This window comes from Sus scrofa, chromosome 18 (assembly GCF_054392235.1).
Source record: "Sus scrofa isolate SSC_HxYL_T2T_F1_AM1 chromosome 18, Sscrofa_HxYL_maternal_Yorkshire_Landrace_v2.0, whole genome shotgun sequence".
NCBI classification, from domain to species: Eukaryota; Metazoa; Chordata; class Mammalia; order Artiodactyla; family Suidae; genus Sus; species Sus scrofa.
The window spans coordinates 11,008,409-11,036,258 of record NC_139400.1 but is presented as its reverse complement, the minus strand read 5'-3'; the positions used below and the strand labels follow the sequence as shown (position 1 = coordinate 11,036,258).

General features: G+C 53.1%; 1 long non-coding RNA gene across 6 annotated transcripts in view; it reads right to left on the bottom strand.

Annotated features, from left to right (window-relative positions):
* The window catches only part of LOC102166684 (uncharacterized), a 411,372-nt gene that overhangs the window by 282,861 nt on the left and 100,661 nt on the right, over positions 1-27,850 (bottom strand). For 2 of the 6 annotated variants that reach the window (XR_014833428.1, XR_014833427.1), the window contains exons 4-5: positions 25,912-26,918; positions 24,802-24,998 (exon numbers count right to left, since the gene is read on the bottom strand). This is a non-coding gene — a long non-coding RNA (uncharacterized LOC102166684). Of the gene's footprint in view, positions 1-10,732; positions 11,210-15,292; positions 15,559-21,716; positions 22,632-22,770; positions 22,914-24,801; positions 24,999-25,911; positions 26,919-27,850 lie in introns of those variants that run through there. The other 4 variants (XR_014833424.1, XR_014833423.1, XR_014833426.1 and 1 more) reach the window with 4 other exon arrangements.

Genomic DNA, 27,850 nt, shown 5'->3' with positions numbered 1-27,850 from the left:
TTGGCTTGGCATTCTGGGCAAGAAGCTGAAGGAGATAGTTTTAAAAACTGTATTAGTTGAAATCTAAATTTGATTCAATTCGATTTCTGTTACCTTTGAGTTCACCTGCCTGTATCATTCTCACCTGGAAAGTGGGGTCGGGCAGGGAGGAGACGGAGGGAGAAAGAGAAAGAAAGTGACAGACCTGAAAACCGAACCGTATTCATTTCAAGAACAATAAAGTCAGCGATCTTTCACTGTCCAGAAATTATTTCAGTGTTTTTTTTTTTTAATTACTGGAAGTACAGAAAGCTCATCTTTATAAAAATTATTATACCTTTAGTTTGCTTCCTGCAAAAAGGTCAGAGGGCCTAGATCCAATTAATGGTAAAATCTACTTCAGCCCATGACATAATTTAGTGGTGACTACATTTTATTATTCCTACCATCTCTGAGACAAAAGCTACCCCTGTGGATGTTATCTAAGCCCATTCACGAGACTCATTGTAAGGACTAAATCCCCATACATGAAACAAAAAAAAATATTCTCTACAGTTGCTCCTGAAATGAAATTTTGTTATGACAAATAAACTGTAGTTGCCTTGTGCAAATGGCAGGAGGGGAAACAGAGTGAGCCCTGAGTTCCTACCGTAAATTAGTAATTAGAATTAAATCCTTCGTACCCACAAGAGAAGGACAACATGCAAATGCCTTCCTTTCTCTCAGTTCTGAGGGCTACTTTTTGTGTCTCTTTGTTGTTTGTAGCTTAGGAGTTGAAGTGGGTTTTCCTGCCTGGAATGGTTGGAATTCTTCAAGTGGCAGAGGCTGGGGGGAAAGTCGGACTCATTGATGGCCGAACAGAAAAACTGCAGGACTCAGCAACAATCGACCCTTCTCCCGCCCCTTCCAGCTCACAAAGGAAACAAAGATGGTTACTCTCAACGTGGGTCCTGCTCTGATGGGGACTAAGCATCTGGCCATGGATGCTCCTAGACGGGCTGTTTCCTAAGATACAGGGGCGCCTCTCCCTGCTGAGGAGTGGCCCCCACACCCAGATCCAGTGAATGTGCCCATCGCCAGAGCCCAGGGCCGGCGGGCACGCGTCGCGAGACCCTGCAGGACCTCAGGGAGACATCCTCGCCATCCGGGCCTGATCACGTTCCCATGGCGACGTGCTCCTTAGCAGCGGGTCAAGGTGCCAACAAGGGCGGATGGCTAAGGGCCGAAGGAGACCCCGCCCATCCCTGAGTCCCGCCCACTCGCGGCTCCTTCCTCCCACGCCGCTCAGCGTGCGTCCTCCACGCGTGCGCAGCTCTGTCCCGGCCGCTTCGGGGGCAGGTGGGCAGCAAACAGGACTCCACGACACCTGGATCAAAGTCCATAATCTCTGTCACCCTGAGGTGCTTGGGCTGGAGGTCAGCCCAGTGAGACATCTGAGGTTCATTCTAACACCCGCACTGGGAGATGAGGGCCGGGCGGGCAGCCGGGATGGGGGGACGCGGGGACGGGGGACGGGGCGGGGGGGGGAGTGGGGACGGGAGGAGGCGCAGAGGACTTCCGCGTGTGCTCCCTCCTTCCCGCACCCTTAAGAAAACAGCGCCCAGCAGGCCATCAACACGAAGCGGCCAAATGCCTCCTGCGACACGGCCGGTTGTCTTCTCCCCTTCCCCTCTGCTCTTAGCTGAGAAAAAGTCAACCCTTCTTGGCTGTCACTCATCACCTCCCGCCACAGAGCCAGGACCCACTGGCTCTCACTGTCAGAAGCTTTACAAACCAACACCCGTGTCCTGAAAGGCATGAGAAAGAGGATAAGGCAGAAAAGAAGCGGACACCTGGTTTGGGACGCCCATCCCAGGAGCTGCTCCGCTGACAGGTGGGAACCGAGTGGATGCCTCTGTCACCACATTTGTCTTTTGTCCCCGTAACCAGCCTGTTACCTGCTTACAAAGGAAGGGAACTAATTGAACTAAGCTCCTACTATGTGCCCAGAACCACTCCGGGTACTCACATGCCTGGTCTCTACTGACAAGGCCAAGGCCGAGGGGCTGCCAAGGGGCAGATGCCTTGGGGTAGGGAGTTTGCAGTCCAGAGAGGACCTAGCCCAGGGTGAACACGGGCTATGATCAGTACTCCTGGATGACCGACCGAGTCAATAAACATCAAGTGATGTGGTAGGAGACACGTTAAACACGTGGCATCTCTTTGAACGTTAATTAATACGCAAGTTCCTTTGACGTCACTTTCCCATCACCATTTGTCTAAGTTCACTTTTCTTGCTATTAATTCCAGCGCTGTCTGCAATTTAAACAATTATTAGTAGTAGCACTGCTCCTTTTTGGCCATGCCCACAGCCTGCGGAAATTCCCAGGCTAGGGAGCAAACCCAAGGCACAGCAGTGACGCCGGGTCCTGAGCCCACTGGGCCACCAGGGAACTCCTAGATACCCTACTGTTAACTAACTTCAGGATAAGGACAGGCAGGGGCAGGGCATCCTGGAAACACCCCCTGTGTCCAATGGGGCCAAGAGTGGATATGGAAGAAACAGAAGGAGCAGGGCTCCACCACCCACGTGTGGCTCACCTTCTCCTTGGGGCTTGTACAACCCAGGAGAGAGAGGAAGCCGTGGACGCCCCTGCCCTGTTTCTGACAGACCACCACGTTCTGCCGCATCCACTTCCAAAGGATCGCCCACCCTCTACCCCCCACTCAGCACACCCCATGCCCGAAAGCATTCATCTCTTCTTTCTCATCACCGACCCTTGCCTGGGGCCTGCACACAGTAGGTGCTCGGAGGCATCTTCCTGAGTGAAGGGCCAGAGGGAGGGGCTGCCTCCTCTCCTCATCCCGTCCATGCAGCTGGTTTAAGAACTGGGGGTGAGAAACAGTCTCCTCTGAGAGGGAAAAGGCACTCCTTAATCTCAAAATATATGTTGGGCGAGAGGACTATTTTTATAAAAATAAAGGATAACCTGAAAGAATGTACAACAGAAGCTGTAATTTCAACAATGGAACTTACCCTCTGCGTTTGAAGCCTCAGCAGTATATATTATATCTGCATTAGCGACGATGGTAAACAGTGTTTTAAGATTCAAATACATCAATTAGAGCGTTCCTTGGATATTCAGATGTCTTTTCCTGTTCCATTTGACACAGTTCCTCTCAGCCTTCAAATCAAGCTTCCAAAACCATTTTCCCCTTAATTGCAAACCCATGGGGGCCATTCTTAGTTATCATCTTCTTGTGAAAACACGGAAAACCAAAGTTGCCTTGAGCAAAATGTATTTATCGTGCTAAATGACATATGTTTTTATTATGTATCCAGATCAAAAGAATCCGGGTGAGGCTAGGGGCGAGAGTCCGTGTGAATCTTGAACATATTTTCTGAGCTGGTTTGTCACTGAGCGCTGATAATCTAGGAGCAATTCGATCCTCTGCTTCAAACGCGGTTCTCTGCACCGATTCCCCTACCGAGATAAACCACTAACACTGTAGTATAAATTACTCTCAGAAAATCACTTTTCTGCAGGCAGAAGGGATGAACAGAACAGGAAACTGGAAAGGCGGTGGGGCAAAGCCGTTGACATTTTGCCCAGAACAGCCCGGGCACCGCTGCCTTCCCCCACCTCCCTTGAAAACCAAGCCTTGGGAGGGTAGCGAGCCTGTCCACCAGGACAGCTGCTGGGGCAAAGACTGGAAAAAGCACTAAAGACAATCTCTAAACCTCTCTTCACTGTCTGAAACACTAAACAAGATCTGCTGAGCCTAGACGCCCAGCAGCTACGATTCCCAAAGTCATTTGTAAAATAAATTAATGTCTTAAGAACCTGCGACAGGGCGCCATCTGGTGCCCGCACAGAGAAAGGTGGTTCCGCCTGCCGGGTGGTACTCCCCTTTGTTAGCTGTAACGGTGAAAATGCTAAAAAACCCAACAGTTGTCTTTCATCGCATTAAATCCTAACGTGCGACTCAAAACAAATACGGTCTGAAAATAAACTTGGAAATTATTCCGCCAACAATGATCTTAAATTGGAGCAGGTATGTGTTCACGTCAACACTGAGTTCCTGCCACAGGTTAACTGGTACTACCTCTTTCCATATGCAAATATTTTTAAATCATAAAAGCATTTTCCAAGCCAGGATGCTGGTGAAAGGGCTCTGTCATCGAAACGCGTAGCCCAAACTGGAACTTCCCCAAGCAAACACTGCTATTGAGGGAACAGGGTGTGACCTGCTCCAAAGTTCCCGATCTAAAGTGGGCCTGGCGATTCAAAATAATCAGGGAGACAGGGGAGTCCCCCAGTGGCACAGCAGGTTAAGGACCCAGCGTCGTCCTTCCTGCTGCACGGGTTCGATCCCTGGCCCAAGAACTGCCACGTGTCACCGGCAGGGCCGAAAGTAAAGGAAAAAAATCAGGGAGATAAAAGCAAAAAAACAAAAAAAAAAACCCTCAGAGTCGAGCTTACTTCTACTTCCCAAAACACAAGCTTTCGTCCATGGAGCCATGGAAATGCACGGGACGCCAGAGCCTCCCCCTGCAAGGGGCAGCTCAGGGTCAGCCAGGCTCGCGCGCCCAAGAGCCACGCTGGCCACTCTCGGCGGTGAGTCACTGCGCTTGCAGGGTCGAGGCTGAACGCACAGGGCTTCCTTCACCTGTGTCATCCCTCGTCTAACACCCCCTTGTCTTCAGCCTCTCCAACAGCTTCCACGCTAACTGCCCCAGCGCACCCTCTGGCTTAAGAGACACCCTCCTCACACCTCCTGTCAGTGTCGCTTCTCCCACCCGGTCACTGGTCGTCCTTCGGCACAAGCCCAGCGCCCCCAGTCAGGCTGGCACGGAGGCGGCCCCAACAGACCATAAGCGCTCACGCCTGGGCACATCCACCCTCCGATTTCTCCCTTCCCAGAATATGCGCCACCCTCCTCTCACAAGCTCACACCTGCTCAGGTCCCGCATCTGCCATCCACACCACCCCGTGTCTCCAGGTGTGTTTCCCGCCACCTCCAGGAACGTGGGGAGCGGCCTTCCGCCATCCCTGGGGCATCTCCAGGGACAGTTTCTACTGGCATTTTTGGAAAGCTATGCCATCTTCCCAAGCCGACGGTGGGCTTTTGCAGTACAGGAGGCATTCCACAGGCTCCCACGCTGCACGTTTTACCCCGTGTCCAGGGCAATAATATCTACTGACAGTGGCTCCGTCACCCGCATGTGCCTGGTCGTGTCTACAGACTCCCGCAGACACTGGTATGGCCTTCATTTGAAAGAGGAGGAAACTGAGGCCAGACAGTCCAGGTCTCAGCAGAACTGGCATCCAAGCCCAGCCTCGGCAGAACTGGCATCCAAGCCCAGCCTCGGCAGAACTGGCATCCAAGCTCAGCCTCGGCAGAACTGGCATCCAAGCCTGGCCTGACCGGGTCCCCCACACCGGGACCAGAACCTCTCACCGCCCAGGCAGGACACTCGGCAGACGCCAGACACGGTGATCTGCGTGTCTCCACACAGCGCCTGATGGCATCACTCCAGTGAACCTGGCAGCCCAATGAACTTGACCTCAGCCATGGCACACGCCACTGCAGCGGGGCCACCTGCACAGGGGACAGTCTGAAGTCTGCAGGACTCTGCACTCAGCCACGTCGACCACTAACCAGACCTCCAACCTCGCCAGACCTCGGCCCCCTCATCCCCGGAAAGGGGGTCGCGAGGACCAGAGGGAGCACTTACGGGGCAGGGTGTCCGATGGCCAAGGGACATCCCCTCCCCTGCGCCTTCCCAGCTCGGCTGCCACCTGTGACACCCTTAGGGGAGAGGCAGGCCTGACCGTCTCGGGCACCAGGTGGCCCTCCCTGTTCCCCTGGCTTGGCACGCCCGTCTGTCTTTCCAGAACGCCATCCCCTCCCTCGGCTGGGCTGTCAGGACAGACTCCTCCGTGAAGACTGGACCACGAGCCGCTCCTCCCTGCTTCCAGCGGCAGGCCCTGCCCCCGCAGCCCCGGCGCCATCCCAGGGGCCTCGCTGCGGCCTCCCTGGACTCCGAGGGCAGGGGCAGGGCGCTGTGCTGGCTCAGGGCTCTAATCGCTGCCTGACGGCCAGAAGAGGCCAGAGACAGGGACGAGCAAGGGCTGGAGAGAAGGACCAGGAGAACGCAGAGCCGCAGGGCGGGTGCTGACTCCCAGAACGCCCAGCCGGCCACAGGCACGGTCCCCCACAGTCCCCGTGTGTGGGCCTCGCCCAGTGGACTCATATCCCCCTGGGCCCACCTCGCCCTCCCCAGACGGCAGGGTGATGCCCACCTTCTTTCTCTCCAAGGAAACCAGTTCACTGCTGCCACCACTGCCCTGTCTCCCTGGACCAGGTGGACGGGGAGGGAAATGAGATTTTGACTCCAAAGTGCACGTGGCAGCAAAAAATCCACACACGGGTCTACTCTCCCCAAAGGCCCCCTGTCTCCTCCACACCCCACGGCCCCGGGGACCTCAGGCCGTGGTCAAGTCCAACACACAATTGCCAGCGCTGCGCGCAATCAAGGCCTTTCCCTCCCTCCCGCCCCCACGTGCAGAGCCACCCACTTCGGGAAAAGCCAGCCCACAGCAAGGGTCACCCGGGGCTCACTGCCCGCCCTGCGGGAAGACCTCGGCGTCTTCAGCTCCTTTGATGACGTCGCTTGTGCTTCTCTGTGGCTTTAAAGCTCCCTCAGCCGTGGACCCGCAGCCAGCGAGCCTCTCCGGGGTAATAAAGAACAGCTTGGGTGATGCACCAGGGGGCTCGAGCCCCGGAAATCTTGCCCGTTGGCCCAGCCCGCGTGCCCGCCTTCTCTGTGAAATGCTTTTCACTTTCTTCTAGACAGAATGGATGCGCAATTCCTATGGTTTTTTGTTCTTTTTTTTTCTTTTTGGCCACATCCGGGGGATCAAACTGGCACCACAGCAGCAACCCGAGCCACAGCAGTGACAATGCCAGATCCTAAACCTGCTGTGCCACCAGGGAACTCCCTCAATTCTTGCTCTTCTAGCTTAATTATAAATCGATCTGGAAACGGACCTTTTGGTCCCCTTCCATTCAACTCTAAGGTCTGGCTGCGGTTATTTTCTGTGAGGGAAGAGTCAGGATGGCTGCAAGCATTTTCTTGGCAATTGGAAATGAGACCGTCTCAGCCATGATGACCTCACGGGTTTCAGGCTGTGGGAAAGACGTCAGGGCTCACAGAGGTCGTGCCGGCTTCCCCGTCACCCTCAGGCCTCCCGACTGGGAGCCAACCCCCCGCCCCAGGCTTGGATGCAGAGAGGCTGGAACCTTAGGCAGAGCTGGTGGCGATGCAAGACGGCTGGGCCACAGTGCAAAAGCCTGACGGCGCCCCAAAGCAAGCGTTCAACGTAGAAACTGCCCGATGACTCGCCAATTCCACGTCTAAGTATTCACCCCAAAGCAGCGAAAACCGAAAACCGAGATGCAAACAGATGCCGGAACCCGCAGGTTCACAGCGGCATCGCTCACAGGAGCCGGAGGTCTGGGAAACGACCCAAACGCCCCCCGACAGCTAACACGAGAGCGATGCGGTCATTCCACGCCACGCAATGGGATTCAGCTATGAAAAGGGGGGAAGCACTCGTGCCCACACCTGCGTGAGGCTTCGAAACACACTGCTAGGGGACAGAAGACCTTGGCAAGGTCACATATGGTGCACGTCCGTTTTGGGGAAAGCTTCCAGCTCAGGCAAACCTGTGAAGACAGACAGCGGGCTGCTGGGTCTGGGGTCTGGGGGGAGGCGGGGGAGGGAGTCACCGCCTGGGGGCGTGGGCTTTTCTTCCCTTTGGGGATGAAGAAGAAGTTCTGGAACCAGACAGAGGTGACGGCTGGACAACATTGTCGATGTCCTGACCATGCCTGGCTTAGTCACGGGAACAGGGTTCATTTTCGGCAAAATGTGAACGTGGCCTCAGGCAAAAAGGAAAGCATATATTTAGTTTGGAATCGATCAGGGCGAAAGATAAGGGACACTTTCTTCTTACAACTTTGTTATGGAATTAAGCGATTTTCCAAGCTAAGCTCCCAGGACCTGCCTTGAGGGGGCCGCCCGTTCAGTGGCTCCGGTGCAGTCAGTCCTGTGACGTCAGCTCTAAAGGGACTATGGAAACCTAGTCACACACGCCGGCTGGGACTCGTCTAACCCACCCTGCGTTACTGTGCCCCAAACGCCAGGGGCCTGTCCCATCCACTGGCTGTGGGATGGGGACACAGCCCTTAGGTGACAGTCAAGCCCAGCCGCAGAGCACCGGCCTCTGTCCTCCGGGAAGAAGTCCACGCATGGGCTCAGGGTCCCTGCTCTGCCTCCTGGAAGCAGGGGGCCTCCCGTCCTGCACCTGCCCACGGCTCCCCACTCACACTCACCACGTGCAAACTCCAAAGAACGTTTGCTCTCGCCTCCTACAGAAAATAACTGGGCTTCTTTAAACTAGAGGCGCCTTGGAGTTCCCATCGTGGCGCAGTGGTTAACGAATCCGACTAGGAACCATGAGGTTGCGGGTTCGGTCCCTGCCCTTGCTCAGTGGGTTAACGATCCGGCGTTGCCGTGAGCTGTGGTGTAGGTTGCAGACGCGGCTCGGATCCCGCGTTGCTGTGGCTCTGGCGTAGGCCAGTGGCTACAGCTCCGATTTGACCCCTAGCTTGGGAACCTCCATATGCCGCGGGAGCGGCCCAAAGAAATAGCAAAAAGACAAAAAAAAAAAAAAAACAAAACAAAACAAAAAAAAACTAGAGGCGCCGCGTTCTTCCAAAAAGACTCTTGGCACGTGTTAAGTTCTGACTCTGAAGGTTGAGGCCTCATGTCCCGTCACCCTGGGACCCGAACCTTCCACATCGGCTGTGTCTGGCCCCTTCTGGGGCCCATGCATTTGCCTGACCTAAGGGCGGTCGTCCAAGAGGGCCGAACACTGAAATAGATGCAAGAGCCCTCCTTCCCAAGGCCCCTTCCAGAGCCGGACGGCGGCAGCGCAGCACCCAGCAAATGGGACCCTTGACAGCCACCCAGATAGGATGTGGCATTGCCTCTAGAACCGCTACCGAGGCTTTACGCCACACTCAGGAGGAGAGGAAAACACCAGTCTGGGAAATTACGTCCGGTGTCATCAGTATTTAAAGGAACACTATGGTAAGTTATTTTATCATTATTTTACAATTCGCCCCATGATTTATTGATCTATAATTAGTTTTAAGCAAGGCAGGCCTGTAGCATCCGCATGACAACATCTGCTAATGTTTTCCTTGGAACAAAGGATTAAGCAACATCACCCAAGGTGAAGGAACAGAGGCAGGCGTTACGCGTGGCATTTTGAAGAGTTCTGTCTCGGGCAAGTAGGAGCATCATGGCAGGTCTCCCTAAGGAGAAAAAGAGAAAGAAGAAAGAAAAGAAAGAAGGGCGGGGGGGGAGTGCTTTCCTGCACCATGGGGGGAGTCACCAAGGCTGTGGCCAGACACTGAGCCTTTGCCACGTCACAGCAGCGAGCAGGTGTGTCTGCTGGGCTGGCTCGGGGAAGTGACTCTAAACGTTGCCAGGCAAGAAGAATTGCTCTCAAGGAAAATCCCAGAGCCAGAGCAACAGCCCACATACCTGCCCCAGGACCCACGAGGCGCCAAGCAGCCAAGGACAGTGAGGAAGAATCTAGCCGTGTGCCGCCCGGTCACTTGCTGGAAAAGCATCCTTCTAGATAATCACACAAGGAGCCCGAGGAGAGAGCCCCTGGGGGATGCTGGCACCAGGTCAGCAGAACCTGCACAACTCGCTGGAGGTGTCCTTACAGGACGGGGACACCTCGAGTGACCTCTCCCCCTGCCTCCCCCACAAACTCTTACTGTCATTTACTTGGGAACTCCAAATTCTCCTACCTTAGGGCCTGAAAAAATGCTAGGAGACTTCCGAAAGAAAATTGGGTTCTATGTGGCTCATAGGGGACGCATCTCTTCCCCGTGGGCGCATCCGCCAAGGACCCCCGACCATCTGGTCTCTCCCTGTTCGCTCTTAGGGTTGATGTTAGTTTCTGGTCCCAGACACAGAGTGGACGCTCTCTTCCAAGTGAACACAGAAAAATACTCCGAGAGTTCAACCTAATTGATGGAAAAGATGGGACGCGACCCCCGAAGCCTCGTCTCTGCCTTCAGGACACGTGGCGAGAAAGACGTTCGAGCCCAGGGTCGGCCTGAACGTTCTGCTCGGGGTCTCCTCCCCGGCAGCCTTCGTGATGTCCCCAGGCCTCTCTGCCAGCCAAGCGGTTGAACTGCAAATACCCTGCTTGCGTTTCCAGATGCATCGCCCCTGGAAGCAGAGACGGGGCCGGAAGCCCGCAGCCCCCAGCACTCGATCCTGCCGAGAAAATCCTGGATTTCGGTCGGTTCGGCCGTTTCTTGCTTTGGTGAGAAGGTCCCCGCGACTGGCAGGCTGAACACGTGGGACACGTGGCAGGCCCCATAAATGTCCCAATCGCTCCTGGGGCTTTGATCCCCAACACCAGTGACCCCCCCTTTCATCTCCAGCAAGCTGAAGGCCAACCACAGAGTACAGCTTGGTTCTCGGGAGAGAGCAAGGGGCAGACTTCTGGAAAAATCGATAAAGAAAAAAAGGCAAAGCCGCAACCAAGTAAGATTCGTCATAAAAGGGGCATTATGCCAGATATAATTACTTAAATAACTTAATCCCCCAAAATGTGAAAACTTGGACAAAGGGATAAACTCTTTGTAATTCGTAATAACTCAAAAATAAACAGAATTCCTGAAGTATCTTTTTTATTATGAAAGAAACCAAAGCAGGGGTAAAGAATTTTCCCAGGAAGGAAAAAAAAGGAAGGTTGGGTTTTCCAAGTGAGTTCTACAATTTTTTCGGGAAAGAGATCAACCCATTCTTATGCAATTTTGTTCTTCCCGGGAATGAAAGAGCAAGGCCTTCCTTATTCCACGAGGCCGGTATCAACTTGAAATCAAGTTTAGACAAGACCAACCTTATTCATGAATACATAACCCAAAGCCCAAGCAGAATTTTAGGAAAGCAGATCCAACGGTGGGTCATGGCCGAGTGTCATTTATTTCGGAAATCCAGGAGTGTTTTAATACCAAAAATCCATAAATTTCGTACACCGTATCATCAGACGACCACAGGCTCATCTCAATCGCTGGAGAAAACGCCTTTGCCATAAATAAACACCATCCAAGCGAGGAAGAGAAGGATCCTTCTTTAACCTGGTGAAGGCTGTGGATAAAATACCTACCATGAACATACTGCTTCCCAGGAAAACACTGGAAGGAACGCTCCCGTAAAGGCAGACAGAGACCTGGTGGCCACCACCGCTGCTCTAACTCAACACCGTGTCGGCAATTAGAGCCAGCACACGACTGAAATGAAAACACACTGAAGTCACAAGAATTAGAAAGGAAGGGGAGTTCCCGTCGTGGCGCAGGGGTTATCGAATCCGCCCAGGAACCATGAGGTTGCCGGTTCGATCCCTGGCCTTGCCCAGTGGGTGAAGGATCCAGTGTTGCCGTGAGCTGTGGTGTAGGTTGCAGACATGGCTCGGATCCTGCGTTGCTGTGGCTGTGGTGTAGACCGGTGGCTACGGCTCCGATGAGACCCCTAGCCTGGGAACCTCCATATGCCTGGGGGGCGGCCCTAGAAGAAGGCAAAAAGACAAAAAAAAAAAAAAAAAAAGGAAGAAAGTTTTCTTAACCACTGAAGGTATATAAAGAAAATCCAAGCAACCCTTGGAAAGCTATTTGATCTCACTAGTCATCCAGTCGGCGTAAACCAAGAACACAGTGCGATTCCATTCCACGCGCACCGAATTAATGAAAGTGAAGGTTTCTGACAGACCAGAGCTCAGAGAGCACAGGGACCAAAAGGCCATGGAGCACACCCGGACACACCCCTTCGGAAAGCCATCTGCTATTACTCTGTGACGTTGAGTGTCTGCATGCCGTGTCCCCGTTGCCCTGCGGGGCCTTGTGCCCAAGAAAAATGTGCAAAAATGTTAACAGCAGAACAGTTCACAACAGCAAAAAGACTAGAAACAACTGCCACGTCCTCCCGTGGGGAATGAATAAATAAAATTGTAACAAATTCACACAAGGGAAGGCGGGGCCGCTCTGAACACAGACGCGGAGACGGGAGCCATCTGTGACAAGGGCCCAGCCTCCTTATCACGCAAAGGGGCATAAGAAGGGGACGAAGCAGCCAGGAGACAAGGGGCTTAGGAAGAGATGCCAAGAGCTCAGACCAAAGTGACGGCCAGAGGTGGACAGACTCACAGGGTCTTCGGGCGGGAAGCGAAGAGCGCTGGGTGACACCAGCTACGGGAAGGGCCAGGGAAGAGCCCTGGGTGCAGGGCTCGTGCGGCTGGTTGGGTGAGGCCAGGCTCTGAGATGTGAACACGGGAGGGGTGAGGAGGGGGCACCGTGCACATTTGGATATGATGGTGGGACAGGCCCTCCCTCGGTAAAGCAGAGGAGAAACCCACAGGAGATGAGGGCAAGACCACGCGTAGAAGGAGGCGAAATTCTCACGTGGAAAGGAGACGGTGCAAAGGCCCTGGGGCCGGCGTCCACTCGGTTCAAAACACCAGGGGGCCTGAGAGAGCGCCCGGGACTGAAGGACACGAGATGGGGGTTGGGGGGCAGAGAGGGAGCAGAGCCTGGAAGCAGGGAGCACTCACAGCTGTTAGACGCCGTCCTCCTTGGAAGGCCGAGTACCCTCGCTTATGGGGCATCGTGGTCTAAGGAGCACAGGTGGATGCCCTTCCCAGCCGGGTCCCTTTCCAGCATGAACGACCACGTCCAGAGTTATTTCTACGTTACTGATTCTCCCCCTCAGGTGATCTGACCCCTGTTTTGTCTGGTTCAAGGGCCTCCTTTCAAGCCTAAAATCTCCAATTTATCAATTTTCTTTCCCAAACCAAGGTTTCAAATCGGAGCAAAAATGCAATAATAATAAGATAGAAATAGCATGTTGCTATAGCGATATCAAAATCTAAAATTAGCTGGTGATCTATTAAAAAAAACAACACCGATTCATTCTTGTGCTCCTTATCTCTGCCACGTCTCTCTGGGTCAAGCCCATTTCAGAGAGAACCTTTATTAGAGGGAACCAGAGGAGACCTGTCCCGCAGTGGGGAGGAGATGGATGGGGCCATTGAAGCCCACAGGTAAAGCCAGAAACCTCATTTCAGTTCAATTTCAAAACATTCGGCCATCAAGACTTTATGACAGCCCCTCTCGAGTAACGAAATTGGTTGATTTACGACGTTGGGCTGGGGTCTCGGCCTCTCTAGACGTCGGGGGCCTCAGTCAGCAAGTGCAGGGGCCACAGCGTATCCCGGTGGCCGCGCTGGAACTGCTGAGGACGGACGGATAACTGAGACACGGATCCATTTCATGGAATCTTAGATCCAGAGTCCTTAAGCTTTCAGGCTATGCTTTGCGCAGCATAAGAGTAAGACGATGCTGGCCAGCGAGGTCGGGTCGAGTGACTTTACCCCACGTGAGCACAAGAGAGAAATGGAGGCTGGAGGCCACACATGAGGGCTTTCGATGCCAGTTGGGAAACACCGCCTAAGAGATGCCTCTGTGCTTGAGAAGCACAACAGACAGAGGACCACGGAAAATGGGCAGATGCACCAGGAGTCTGAGTGCCACACAAATATTTAGAGCGTCACCGGTGTCAACCTCTTCGTTTCCTGACGGTCAGTGGGTGCTATTGTTTGTAGCTACACAAGCTGAGTTTCAGAGTAAAAAGGTTTAGTCCTTCTCTCCAAATTCACTGTACAACCAGCGTTGCTGGGACGCGCAGATTCAGCAAGATAGGAAAGAGTGGAGACAGGTGGTTCTCAATCCCCAGCTACAGTGTCCAATCAGCAAATCACCGGAATCCTACAAACGCTGCTGCCGGAATCCTGGCCCCCAGCAAGTCGGATTTCGTGGGGCTGGGAACCTCCAGGAGCAACCCCAGCCTGGAAAGTTCAAGAAACACCCCAGGTGCTTCTATTTGTGTGGATAAGACTGAGACCCACGGAGGAATCGAACGCAGGAAGCACAAGGGAAACTCACAGGGTGTGAAAATCAAATAAACAGAAGGCAGCCTGAGCTCATTCAAAAGGACTTTTTCTTTTTTTTTTTTTTTTTTTTTTTTTTTTTTTTTTTTTTTTTTTTGGTCTCTTTAAGGCCATACCCACAGCATATGGAAGCTCCCAGGCTAGGGGTCCAATCGGGGCTACAGCCTGGTTATCTGGCCTACACCACAGCCACAGCAATGCCAGATCTGAGCCGCACCTACACCACAGCCGCAGCCGCAGCCACAGCCGATCCGTGCCGTGTCTGCCACCTACACCACAGCTCACAGCAATGCTGGATCCTTCACCCACTTAACCTAACTTTTCTACGGGCCATAACGGAGGGCGGTGGGGAGTCGGAGGAACCTGAGGCAGATTCACTGCTGGCATTTGCACGAGTGGTTGCCCGAAGCTGCCGAGTTCTATACCAAAGCAGCCCTGATCTGTGTACCTGTTTTGGTAGTGCCAAAATCTCACATCGTCCACGGTAAACTTTACTGTCTGTCTTTATTATAGGTGTCTACAGATTACATTTCAAATGAACCACGGGATAGGTACATTTATTTTTTAATAGAACGATTTGATATCATCCTCATTAAGCGCCAAAGGAAAAGCACCCAAAATGGTTATCTGGGTGTGGGCAGAACGACAGTGGAGCTGACACTTTGGGCCATAACGTGCTACATCAGTTGACACAACTCCAGAGACACGAATGCAGCTCTCTGATCATCAGCACAGGAAAGCATGCGATTCATTTGAAAGTACAAATACTAAAGTGCAAGTTAAATATCACAGGGGCTACGTCTCAACACTGGTTTACACCATTTACTACAGGGATTTGATAAATTAGAAAATCATTTTTGCCCCCGTGGCTCTCATGATGGCATTAGGATAAAACATCTAAAAAACCATTTAAAAGCTTAAATCAATATTAAGATCATTCAGCGTGCCCAATTAACAATTTCTGTCTATCGAGTCAAAGGTTGATGGTGGATACATAAATTCTATGAAATGTCTTAAAAGATTCTTGACAGGTTTTTTTTTTTTTTTTTTTTTTTTTGTTAGTTGAAGCAGTCGGTGTTTTGCAGTGGAACTACGAATTAGAAAGGAACAGCGGTCTGATCGAGAGCAACGAGCCAAGACAGGCTTTAAAGGACAGACAAGCCCAGCGGCTGACATGATCTGGAACCCTGGGCCGTGACAGGGCCTTTTGCAAGGGACACATGTCAAGTTACCTGAGTCTCCCAGCTACTGAGCCCAGCAGACGCCCTCCACGCCTTCCTGCTCCCCAAAGGAAGCATCGGTCCCCCAGATTTTCTTCTCCCGCAGAGGCTGTTCAAGTTGCAGAGAAGGAGGCGCCGCACGGCTGCTCTCAGAGCCTTCCCACACCCTCCAGCCTGGATGGCCAGCCCTCGCTTTGGGTCACGGGGCCGGTTATCATCTATTTTTCTTAGTCCTATTTTAATATTCTTGCCAGATGTAAGCAGCTCGCTGAGCAAATCTGGCCGAGATTAAGAAGAAGAGTATCTCATTTGCAGGCCGCAGCCTATTTTCACAGGCAGAATTATTTCCAGAAATATGCCATTTTATTCACTGTATTATTGTATAATGACAAATAAGAACATTTTATAATAAAAAATGCTATAAATAAATTTCATAAATAATTTTTATTATTTACAAAGTAATAAAATGTACACTAAACAGCTGTAAATTTCCACCGAGGTGAAGCCATGAAGCCACGTGCTCTCCCAGGTCACAGTGAGTGATCGGCGATATTTTAAAACAGCAACTTTGAATGTGTCACTTTTCCATCAATTACACAATCTCGAAAGCGTTTGCTCCTCAGGTACCAGTCTCACGGGTGCCTCCAAGGAAATAAAGACTCTTTGTAAATCTCTAGGAATCAGAAAACTCGGAGCGCCTTCTAGGAGAGAAGCGGGCCTCGGGCAGCAGAAGGCCTTTTCTCCCCAGAGGCAACCGTCCGTCTTTCCAGACTCGCACCGCCACCACTTACTTGGGAATCATCCATGATACCCCTAAACCTACAGGCTGACTGTCCCTGTGGGAATCCACTCAGAGCACCGGCCATCTGTCCCCACTTCGTCCCCGGTGGAGCCCACCCAGCCCCCCGGCTTTCAGCGTTTGAACCTGCACGTTCCCCGGCCGTCGTCAGCACCACCATCCCCCCAGCTTCAGAGCCCAAAGGCCAAGGTCGTTCTTGGTCCCTTTCCTTCCCTCCACACGAGAGGCCACACTGGCCTGTCCCGCCCCTCAGACACGCAGGAGTTTCCACGGCCCCTGAACCCGCCCCTCCCCAGCTCTACACGCAAACGTGAGGTCTCCCCCCAACTCTCCAGCCTCCATCAGCCCCAACCCGTCTTCCCAACACCTGCCCTTTCCTGCACAGCACCGCTCACTGTCCCCCAGCAGCCAGCTTGCTGTTCATCTGCTTTTTGTCTGTGTCCCCAACCAGAACACGAGATCCATGGGGCTGGGGTGTCCTCCTGTTCCTTCCAGAATCCCCACCACCGAGAGCAACATCGGGGGACGGCCGAACGGCGCATGCGTGCAGAGCGTGGGTGAGGTTCCTTGATGCTGAGAGAGACTGGGTGTGGTGTAGACAGCAAGCGCTCTGTGGCTTGAATACATGAGGGTTCCCACGTGACAGCGGGCTGTGCAGCGGGGTTTAGAGCAGGACTCCAGACTGCGGAGGAAGATGCCGGGGGTGGCGCACCTGCTGCCCAGAGCCTCACCTGGAGCCGGCGCAGCTCCGCCCACGCTGCATCCGCCAGGACTCAGCCCGCCCCACCTGGTGATGAGGGACCTGCGGACCCCCTCTTCCTGGGGCTCAGGGACTGGACGGTGGGGGCATGCAGCCCCAAGGGGAACGATGAGCGATGCCCCCTCCCGAGGAATCAGGACAGACTCAGGAGAGAGGCCTTGAGGCGCGGGGCCGTGGGTGACTAATTTCATAAAGAACATTCATATGTTAGCAAATAGAAGCTGCATGTTAATGAAATGCCCAGAGAGGTTATTTGTAAAATTCCCAAGAGGACCTCTCTCGGGGACGTGGTGGTGCTGCCCTCACGGGATCCTTCTCACGTCCCCAGCTTGTTCTGTTCAGAGACTTTGAGCCCAGAGACTCTGCTCACTGCCCCTGGATTCACGGGAGCGCGTCTGTCATCACCGCGCCGCATCTAGGCGCTGGGCCCACGGTCCTCCTCAGCCTCCCTCACCTGCAGAACCCATTCTGCACCCCCAAAGCGACCCTGACCCCTGGCCCTGCCCTGAAGGCCGGCCCAGGAGAGAAGGAGGTTGTGAAAGCGGCCTCTGCGGGGCAGCTGGTGGAGAGGACACCCAGCAGGTGCTCGTGGGACCCGGCCAGTCTGCCCACGAACGCGGCCTCCCTGCATCCGTCTGCCTGAGATGTTCTTTAGCCCCCACGGTGCCTGCTTACATGCCCGGGTGCGGAATGCCGGGGGTAAGGCCCCCAGGCTCGACCTTAACCAGCGTGGGGGCAGGGGGCAGCAGGATTAAACACCGGCCCCTCAAGGACCCCCTGAGGCACCCTCCACCCAGGGCCCCAGCAGGAGGAAGCCCCAGCCGCCAGCAGGGACACCTGGGGGGGGGGGCCTGCCTCTTGGTGGCATCACCCTGTGCCCCCAGCTCTCACAGAGCCCCTGCTTAAGTGGGTTTGGCCTCACACTCTGCTGTGATTGTCTTGAGTTTTCCAACCCGTTTTGTTTTGCACTGGACACTGCCGGCTATGGGGCTGGTCCAGCTCGTCGGCCTCCTCACTCTCTCGGGCTCTCATCCTCCTTCATATCCAAGTGCCCCTCTCTGCGCTGCACTCGGGGAAACTCAAACCGGGACAGCAGGAGGCTGCCCGGCCATTCCCTGTCCTCCCTCTCGGTGACCCGCCTCCCTGTGTCTCCTCATGGAGTTACCGCCACACACCCAAAAGCATTAAGTTGTCCAACTCGGCCCGGGCCCTCCCATCTCTCCGGCCTCGGTGAGCAGAGATCCGTGCCCAGCTGCAGGTTGACTCCAGCGCTCAAGACCACAGATGGTCCTTCTGGCGTTTGGCGGTCATTCCAAGGACCCTTCCACCCCAGGGCCTTTGCACCCCTGCCCTTAAGTCCTCCGCGTTATAACGATGGAATACAGAGAAGCACACGCCTGTGCTGGGGCTGTGTCTACATAACCAGGGCCGGGACGTTCACACAAGCGTCCTGGGCTTTACCAATGATTCGGCACAGCTTTCCTCTAAACCCAGACTCCCCAAACACACGGGAAGGGCCTTGAGTTCAGGCACGAGATGCGCTGTGTTCAGAGCACACCTCTGGTATAAAGCAAAGTGTGCCTTGCACACGAACGACGGTGAACTCAAAGGGAACTTGCCTGACGCGTCCTGTGTCACATGGGGGAGCTGTAATTTCCCACTCGATCGCACTGAGCTGCAGGGTCTCAGAGGACAGCACGTTTATCTCGTGGGCATTCTACAGGAAGGAGAGTTCTGCCCAACACCCAGCCTGGGCCACTTCCTGGGACAACGGTCAGTGAGGAAGGGGCGTCTGATGAGGCTCCATAACATCTTAATGGAAAGGCGACTGAGAAAGAAAGGCTGGAATCGCAGATTTTTTTCTTTTCCTTGGAAAATGTTCTGAATCAACTAAACATCCATTACCTTATAGTGAATATTACTGTTAATACTTTAGTAATTGAGTCCATTAAATTTATGTATTTATTTATTTATTTTATTATTATTATTATTATTATTATTTTGGTCTTTCTGCCTTTTCTAGGGCTGCTCCCGCAGCATATGGGGGATCCCGGGTCCAATCGGAGCTGTAGCCACTGGCCTACACCACAGCCACAGCAACGTGGGATCCGAGCCGCGTCTGCAACCTACACCACAGCTCACGTCAATGCCGGATCGTTAACCCACTGAGCAAGGCCAAGGATCGAACCCGCAACCTCATGGTTCCTAGTCAGATGCGTTAACCACTGCGCCACGACGGGAACTCCGAGTCCATTAAATTTAACATGCATTTGTGGAGGACCTGTTAGGGGTTCAGCATTGGGCTAAACATGATGAGTATAAGATACCTTTAAAATAGAGTTTCAGCCCTCAAATAGTTATAAATCTGCTTAGGGAAGCGATTTATCTATACTTGAAATTTGTTTAAATAAAAATTGTGTTTACACAGACAACGCGTACTGTGGGACGCTCTGAACGACAGATGCTCCCTGAATGCATCAAGCAGACTCTGACTTCAGGGTCTCTGCACCTGCCGTTCCTTCTAGAATGTTCTTTTTCGCAGATATCCTCAAGGTTCGTGCCTTCGCTGCATTCAGGTCTCTACTCAAATGCCCTGTTATCAGCAGGGTCTCCTCTGTTCACAGGAAAATATCAACCCTCCCGCCCCCGCCCCCCGCCCCCCGCATCCCGATTCTGCCTGCATGTCCCCACACCCCCTGTCTGTCCCCACCTCTTTCTCGGCGGCCCTCTTCCGTCTTACCCTCCCCAGGAACACTCGGGCTCTGGGAGGGTAGGATCTTGGTCTGTCGCCTTCCCTGCTCCGCCCCTAACGACCAGAACAGGGTCTGGATCCCAGAGGCGTGCAGTGAACACTTCCTCAACCAACGTTTAAGGCGTGAGTCATGTGACACAACTTATTTCACAGGATGATGTCACGTGGATTAAGATATTTTCCAGGAAAGGTCACCGCGACCACACGAAATTATAAACTTCCTAAGAAGCAAGCCTCCCTCCCCAACGCCAGCATCGCAAGTCGTGCCTTCAAACTTTATTTCAACTTGACAATCACTTATATTCCAATCAAGGCCAAATGCGTAGTTATAGAAACACAGCGATGGATTTATGTATGACCATCAGATAAAGACAACCCCAGTGAAACTATTTTAAACTCTGCATGTTAACACCGAGGCTGGTTTGAATGACAGATGTTCACACAATTTGAAACCAAATTCCATCTATGTCTGAGCCATACTGTCTGAAGTAGACGCCTTTTTAGCATCAGTGATAGAAAGAGAGAGAAAAGCAACTGTCCAGCTCATTGGCCCAAAGTGAATCATTTGCTATACGATTAGAAACTGTCTCTTATTATATTAGGACTTTTAATGTCTTGTATGTTTGTTTGGGTGCCTGTTTCACTCCAGAGACCTCACTCTGTTCTCGGGCGGAAGCTGAAATATCTTGCCAGTGTAGTGTTTTTAATTAAAGTACAGTTAACAGCAATGCTGTGCCAATTTCTGCTGTAGAGCAAAGTGACTCAGTCACATAGATACATACATTCCCTTTCTTTTTTTTGGGGGGGGTCTTTTGTCTTTTTACGGCCACACCCATGGCATATGGAGGTTCCCAGGCTAGGGGTCTAATCGGAGCTGTAGCCCCCGGCCTACACCACAGCCACAGCAATGCGGGATCTGAGCCGCATCTGCGACCACCACCACAGCTCACAGCAACACCGGATCCTTAACCCATGGAGCAGGGCCAGGGATCGAACCCGCAACCTCATGGTTCCTAGTCGGATTCATTTCTGCTGCACCATGACGGGAACTCCTCCATTCCCTTTCTTATATTCTTTTCCATCATGGTCTATGCCAGGACACTGTTCCCTGTGCTGCACAGCAGGACCCCACTGCTTCTCCACTCTAAACGGAATAGTTTGCATCTACGAACCCCAAGCTCCCCGTCTATCCCACTCCCTCTCCCGCCCCCTTGGCGACCACAAGTCTGCGCTCTCTGTCTGGGAGTCTGTTTCTGAATGTGTAGTTTTCACCCAGTGAAATAAAATATAGCCACACATGCTTCCAAAGCATCCTCTCGGGGCAGAGCTGAGGACCATGCAGAGACGTGCAGAGGTCGGGGAACTGTGATGGGGGAGCAGGAACAGGGCCTTTGGCGTCAGACGGGATCTTTCCCCTACTCACAGTCCATGGGTACCGACCACCCCGGTGAGCAGGGCCCCTCCTCAGAACCCCTTTGACCCCCTCACCTGCATCGCGCCACTCTGCAATCCGTTAGCCCGTCTGCCTGCATGGTGCGTGCCGCCTCTCCACACCCGGAGGTGAGGCCATCTGGGAGCAAAGCCCAACAGCAGTGCCTCTCCCAGTGTCCCCTACACTAAGTTCAGGTAAGGTGGGGACACACGCAGTGGTGCACAGGTATTTCTGCTTCCCAGCCCGGAGAGCAATCCGCAGTGACCACCTCCCATAGACTTGGACTCAAACGCCCCTGAGGGACTCAAACGCCCCTGAGGGAGCTCCCTGGCATTGTCACTGCTGTGGCGCGGGTTCTACCCCTGGCCTGGGAACTTCTGCAGGCCACTCCGAGGGGGCCCACCCGGCACCAGTAGAGGCCGCTTCCCAGCAGGGGCTCCCGGGACTCACTGCCTCCACAGGGCAACTTCTCCTAAGGACACGGCAGAAGCATCAGAGAAACAGCAACACCTGAAAATGCTGTCACTCCGATTAAACACTCAAATAACTCTGCCGCCGCACGAAGACTTCTGGGCCACACAAACAAAGAAAAGTGGCATAGAGAGGATTCTGCTCAGGAGGGCGGAGGCAGACTAAAGGGCCTTCAGCCACAGAAACCGACCAAACAGATTCCGGTGACAAAGGAAGTTCTTGTTTATTTTCATTTTTGTATGTTTCTCTGCAGCCTCACCTACGGTCATGGCAACAAGCTGTCCGGTCAACGAACATCACACCCCCCCTCCTGGAAAACAGGCAAATGTCAGTGGCCAAGGCCCCTGCCTCCCCAGACGGAAGCCCTGAGGTCAAGGGGGGCCGTCTGATCGGAAGACCACATGGCACTCCATCTCCGTGAGGTAAACTCACCCTGCACACAGCGAAGGCGCTCTCATGCCTCCTTGTGCTGAGCTCAGTTACACAGAGAGGAGACAGAGGGATGATAGACGGATGATTGACAGATCGATGAGAGACAGACAAGAGATGGAGGGATGGAAGGGTGGATGGGTGGGTGGATGGATGGATAAATCCGCAAAGGAAGGGGAAATTCAGCCGTGAGTCGCTTCACACGACACAAAAATCCCCGCCCCCTTTCTCATCCCAGCCCCTGGATACAAAGCAAGTTTTACCAACACAAAGCGAGCGCCCGGTTTAAAGGGAACTGTGTGCATTAGAGCAGATTGTTTTATGTCTCTGACACGAATCTACCGGGTGGATGAACTGTTGAGGCCTGGGTATAAGTGTGATTAATGCCTCGTACTTGGAAAGCATCCAAACTTATTAAATCTGATGGAGTAAAACAGCATAACTTTCTCATATTATTTCCAAGAGATACGATTAGACTGAACTGCAGTAGTGAATGAAACGAGAAGCAAGCCAGGGGGCGGGGGCGCGGAAAACGCTGCGGTGTTTACAAAGCACCAAGCGGGAGTCGAGGGAGTCGAGCATCTTAGCAAGTACGGGCAGAGTTCAACTGCCTCCACCCGGGGAAAAGAGCGAAGCCGGAAAGCCAGCCAACACAGCCTCCCTGTGGACCCCGCGACCTTCCGGCACAGCGCTGAGCGCGGCGCCCCGCTGGAATAAAGGGGGGAGAAAGTATTTGGCACCAGTCCCCTCCCCCTCCCCACAATGAACGCATCCGGGCACACACACACACAGGACAAACACGCACGCGTTATTTTGTCCTCTGCCACACCAGAGCAGGTGTATTTACCTGCGTCCTTTCGACGACCCCCTTTCCGGAACCCTTCTACGCTGTTGGTGGGAAAGGAAGTTGGTGGAGAACAGTATGGAGGCGTCTCAAAGCTAAAAACAGAGTTGCCATATGATCCAGCAATCCCACTCCTGGGCATATATCTGGAAAAGACAAAAACTCGAATTCGAAAAGACACAGGCACCCTGATGTTCACTGCAGCGCTATTTACAATGGCCAAGACGTGGAAACAACCTATATGCCCATTGACAGAGGAGTGGAAAAAGAAGATGTCTTCCATATGGACAATGGAATACTACTCAGCCATAAAAAAGCATGAATGATGCCATTCGTAGCAACATGGATGGATCCAAGATAATTACACTAAGTAAAAAGTCAGAGAAAGATAAATACTGTATGATATCACTTTTATGTGGAATCTAAAACAGGACATAAATGAACTTCATTACAAAAGGGAAACAGATGCACAGACAGAGAGAACAGACTTGTGGCTGCCAAGGGCGTGGGAGGGAGGGATGGACGGGGAGTTTGAGCTTAGCAGGTGCAAACTAGTATAGACAGGACAGATAAACCACAAGGCCCTACTGTCGGGCCCGGGGAACAATATGCAATATCCTTCAGTAAAGCATAATGGAAACCAATGTACGAAGAATACGTGTCTATTTATAACTGCAAACTTTGCTGCACAGCAGAACTTAACCCAACCTTGTAAATCAACCACACTTCTATTTAAAACAATAGTCAGACGAATAAACAAAAAGAAAGAATGAACGACCCCTCTGCACACAGAACTCAGGAGCCGCACAGCCTAGGCTCACACAGAGCATCTGCAGCCCCAGACGAGTTGTCCGAATTGGATTTTTCCCAGAGCTGACGGTGCAGGCCTGGCGTGGGGTTTGCCTTTCTGAGGGGTGGTGCTTCTCGGAGGCGAGCAGTCCTCATGTCCCCACCAGATGCTTGCCCTTGAACACACTGCAACGGCCAAGAAACAAACCCACGGGAGCGGAGCACAGACTGGGGTAAGCGAGGGCCCCGGGCCCGGCGGGGGATCAGCAGCGCCCCGCGCGCCCCGAGGAAGCAGGGAGGGTCGGCAAGGCGGGTCCAGCCCCTCCCTGCAGGGCCTGACAGCTCTGCGGAGACGCAGGAAGAAGCCACTCTGCTGTGACTTGAAAAACACTGCATCCCCAGACTCTCAGATACTCGGCTTTAGGGTTATTATTTGAGAAGCAGAAACATACAGAAATATTTGTAATATCAAAGCCCATCAGCGTCAGGTACAAATCTCAAGGCAGATGGGGGGGCGGCGGATGCCGTACTCCCCGGTCTCTGAACTGATAAAAGAATAACAAATTTTTTAAAAATCTGCCAAACAACAAAGCTTCAATTTATTATACACGCTCATCAATTTAACCCCTCCCAGAAAAAAACCCCTTAAAAGCCTGAGGGGCATCCAGCCTCTTTAATACGCAGGCCCTAAGCACGCCGCAGATCAAGGCCCAAGCCCCAGCCTGCTTTGTCTGCGAAAGATGAAAGCCCCGTGAAAACAGGTGAAGGCTCTTTTTGAATCCATCACCTGCAATTAAGCGCAGGAAAACCAAGAGCAGAGGTAATGAACTCGCTTGGGAAAGGCGTCCTGGCTGGAGCAGGGGACGCCCTGCCGGGGTGGCGGCATCGCCCGCACTCGGGCCCCAGATCACGTGTAGTCACTGGACTTCCTGCCTGCAAAGCGCAGGGCGTGCCCGCAAGGAAACACACACGCACACATGCACACGCGTGCAGGCCTGCACCTTCCGCAGAATTCCTTACATATATTTTAACTGCTTACCATTCTTTTGGAAACTGTCCCAAACACAACAGAGCTCTGTGTAAGACTTAACCGCATCTGAACATAAGGTGTTTGGACACTACAGCTAATGACACTGGACTGGAGATCTGAAAGCCCCCAAGAGAGAAAATCTTAAAAGCTCTCATCAGGGGAAAAAAAAAACAAAAAAAAAACTTGTATCCGAGACGTGATGAGTGCGGACTTACTGTGGTGGTGATTTCCATAGACACACATATGAAATCCAAAAACGCTGCAACAAAATATAAGGCCTCTGCTGGGCTTCATTCTCCACCAACATTCCACCTGCGACGACCGCTCAGGCCTTTTCAAACGGAGAGCGTGTTTGTCTCTGTCTGACTGACCTCACGTAGTACGAGCCTCTCTCTTAGGTCCATCCATGTGGCTGCAAATGTTAAAAAAGAAATACGTAAACATAAATTAAAAATTAGATTGTTCAAAAAAAAAAAAAGTAGAGCATGTTTACCCCAAATTTCCAGACCTAACCCATTTCCCATTCATAATATTTCCACAATTAAGCTCTCTTCATTCCAAGAGGGCACAGTGATTTTAACAAAAAGACACTTAAATGCTGTGCGGTAACACGCCATCGAAGGCACTTTAGCTTCTTTTACAAAGTGCCCGGGGCCCACCTCTGTGGACAGCGTCTTCCACCGAGAATTCCTGCTGTGGGTCTGCCGGCCTCACCTCCGCTGGAAATTGCGGTGCCCCCTTGGAGACGGAGGAAGCTCAGAGCAAGCAGTGCCCCCCCCCACCCGGTTCAGCCATCACACGAGGAAGGGACGGGGGCACTTTGCAGACCCCTTTCTCTGCTCCAAAGGGTCAGGTGTGAAAAGGACACCCACGCTCGGGAACACGGGCTGCACACCTGTGTGCTGCCTATTCAACGCCCAGATTAGGAGTTCCCGTCGTGGCTCAGTGGTTCACGAATCCGACTCGGAACCACAAGGTTGCGGATTCGCTCCCCGGCCTTGCTCAGTGGGTTAAGGATCTGGTGTTGCCGGGAGCTGTGGTGTAGGCTGCAGATGCAACTCGGATCTGGTGCTGCTGCGGCTGTGGGGTAGGCCGGCGCCTACAGCTCCGATTTGACCCCTAGCCTGGGAACCTCCATATGCCACGGGTGTAGCCCTAGAAAAGACAAAAAAAAAAATTAAAAATTAAAAAATAAACTCCCAGATTAACTCTGATTTCAGAAAGAAACCCCAACTCTACCAAAAGGAGTAAGTAAGAAATCAGTAAGGCTGCCTCCTCCTATGACAGGAAGCTCGAAAACCGTCGTTTTTTTCCCGAAAGCTCACTTGGGAAGAAGATGGAGAGAATGAAGTCCCTCCCTGTGTCAGAACTGTCTGGGGGTGTCTAAAACCCCAGGGCCTTCTGGCCGCTCTCCTTTCTGAGTCGGCAGCAGGAATCAATGTGGTTTGCCTTCTGTCACGGACGCCGGCGGTGATAATAAGAAAACAGTTGCCTCCGGCCTCTTCTTAGAAAGGGTTTTCTCCAAAGCAAAGCTGCTACTGGACAAATCTTGGCCTCGAGCTGGTCCCCAAGGCCCACGCTCCCCATGTCAGAGTCAAAATTTCTATAAACGCCCCCTTTTTGCATCAACCATGTGTCATGTGTCTTATTTCTGGTTTTTTCTAGCCCCTGGTTTCTGCTCCCCACTGGGACCCCAACTCTAAGGCTCTGGGGAACCGTGACCTTTCCAAGTCAAACCAAATGTGTGCGGTTGACAGAACTGGCTCTTCTGGATGGAGCTGCGTCGTAGTTCCCACCCTGTGGACTCCCAGCCTTTCTAAGCGATCAGACAGACCAAAGACGTGGTCTTTCCAGGAACCTGTTACTTTGTCGAGAAAATGAATGTGCAAAACAGCGGCACGCTTTTCTCTTCCAAACAAGCAGCAAATCCAAGATAATAGAGCCCCCCTTCTCAGGCTGCCCTGGGCCTCCCAGCAGGCACCAGCTCCTCCACCCTGGGCCTCCATCCCAGCAGAGGGTCACACGTCCCCCTACCATCCCAACTGCAGCTTGAAAACAGGACAAGACATCAGCGAAGCAAAGCCCAACCAAGTGGGTTTTCTGGGTAAAATCTGAGGGCGTCGTCACAGATGTGGCCTTTGGCTTCCCGAAGATCCGAAATAGATGCTTTAGGCCCCAAACAGGAACGAGGAGACTGCGTCAGCTCAGACGAGGTGTGAACGAAGCAGGCATCAGGCAACTGTGGTTTTTTTTCTCGAGGACACGGGTCGCCGGACTCGCCAGGAAGGAGCGGGTTGCACATGAGACGAATTCAGCAGGACCCCACTGGAGCCTGGGAGCAAAGACAGGGCTACTTTGGAAAGTGGAGGAAGGATTTCAGCTTTCCCAACAACAGAAGCGCACGTGGAGTCCAACACACACCACAAATGAACCATCTACCAAACAGGAACAGACGCGCCGCCAGTGAGACTTGCAGTTGCCAGGCGGGAAGGGGCTGCGGGGTGGGGTGATGGGGGGAGGCTTCAGAGTTTGGGGTTAGTGGGTGCACCCTGTTCTCAACAGGATGTACAGCACCGGGGCCCAGACCCAACCTTGATAAAGCATCACGGAAAAGAATGTGAAAAAGAGAGCACGCCGGGGCCCCTTGGCTGTACAGCAGAAAAGCACCCAACGTGAATCCACTAGGCATCCGTGTTTAAAAGCTGCACTTGTAAACATACCTGCAGCAGAAAAACAACCACGGCTTCAGAAAGGTTCAAGGCAGTGTGAGCGGCAGGAGAAAATCGGGGGCGCCTGGAGCTATGGTTGATTTTTGAACGAAGGATGTGGCTTTTGTTTCAATGTGAAGAGGTGGATGGCCTTGGGCCACAGAGGGCGGGAGAAATGGGCTTCTTGGAAGGGACTCAGGTGCCAAAAGCGAAGAAGCAAACCGGACCCTGAGCCTGCGGCTTCCCCAGCTCCAGGGGGGCGTCCTGCTCCGAGCCCGCTGCCCAGGACGTGGACGTGGACGCGGCCCCCGTCTCCGCTGGTGCTTCTGCCACCTGTTGCCACACGTGCGGCGCAGCCCGCAAGGAAAGCCAGGGAGCCGCCTGCACCTGCCGCAGCGCCCGGGCTCTCCGGCCTCCTCAGGGATGCGGCAACCCGCTGGCCACATACCGTTCTCCTTCCACCCCGTTTACCCAGATTCTCAGGTCTTCAGCGAGTATCCGCTCTTAACGACTTGTGAACGTTCAGCGCCCAGGCCACGTGCTCCCTCGACCTTGG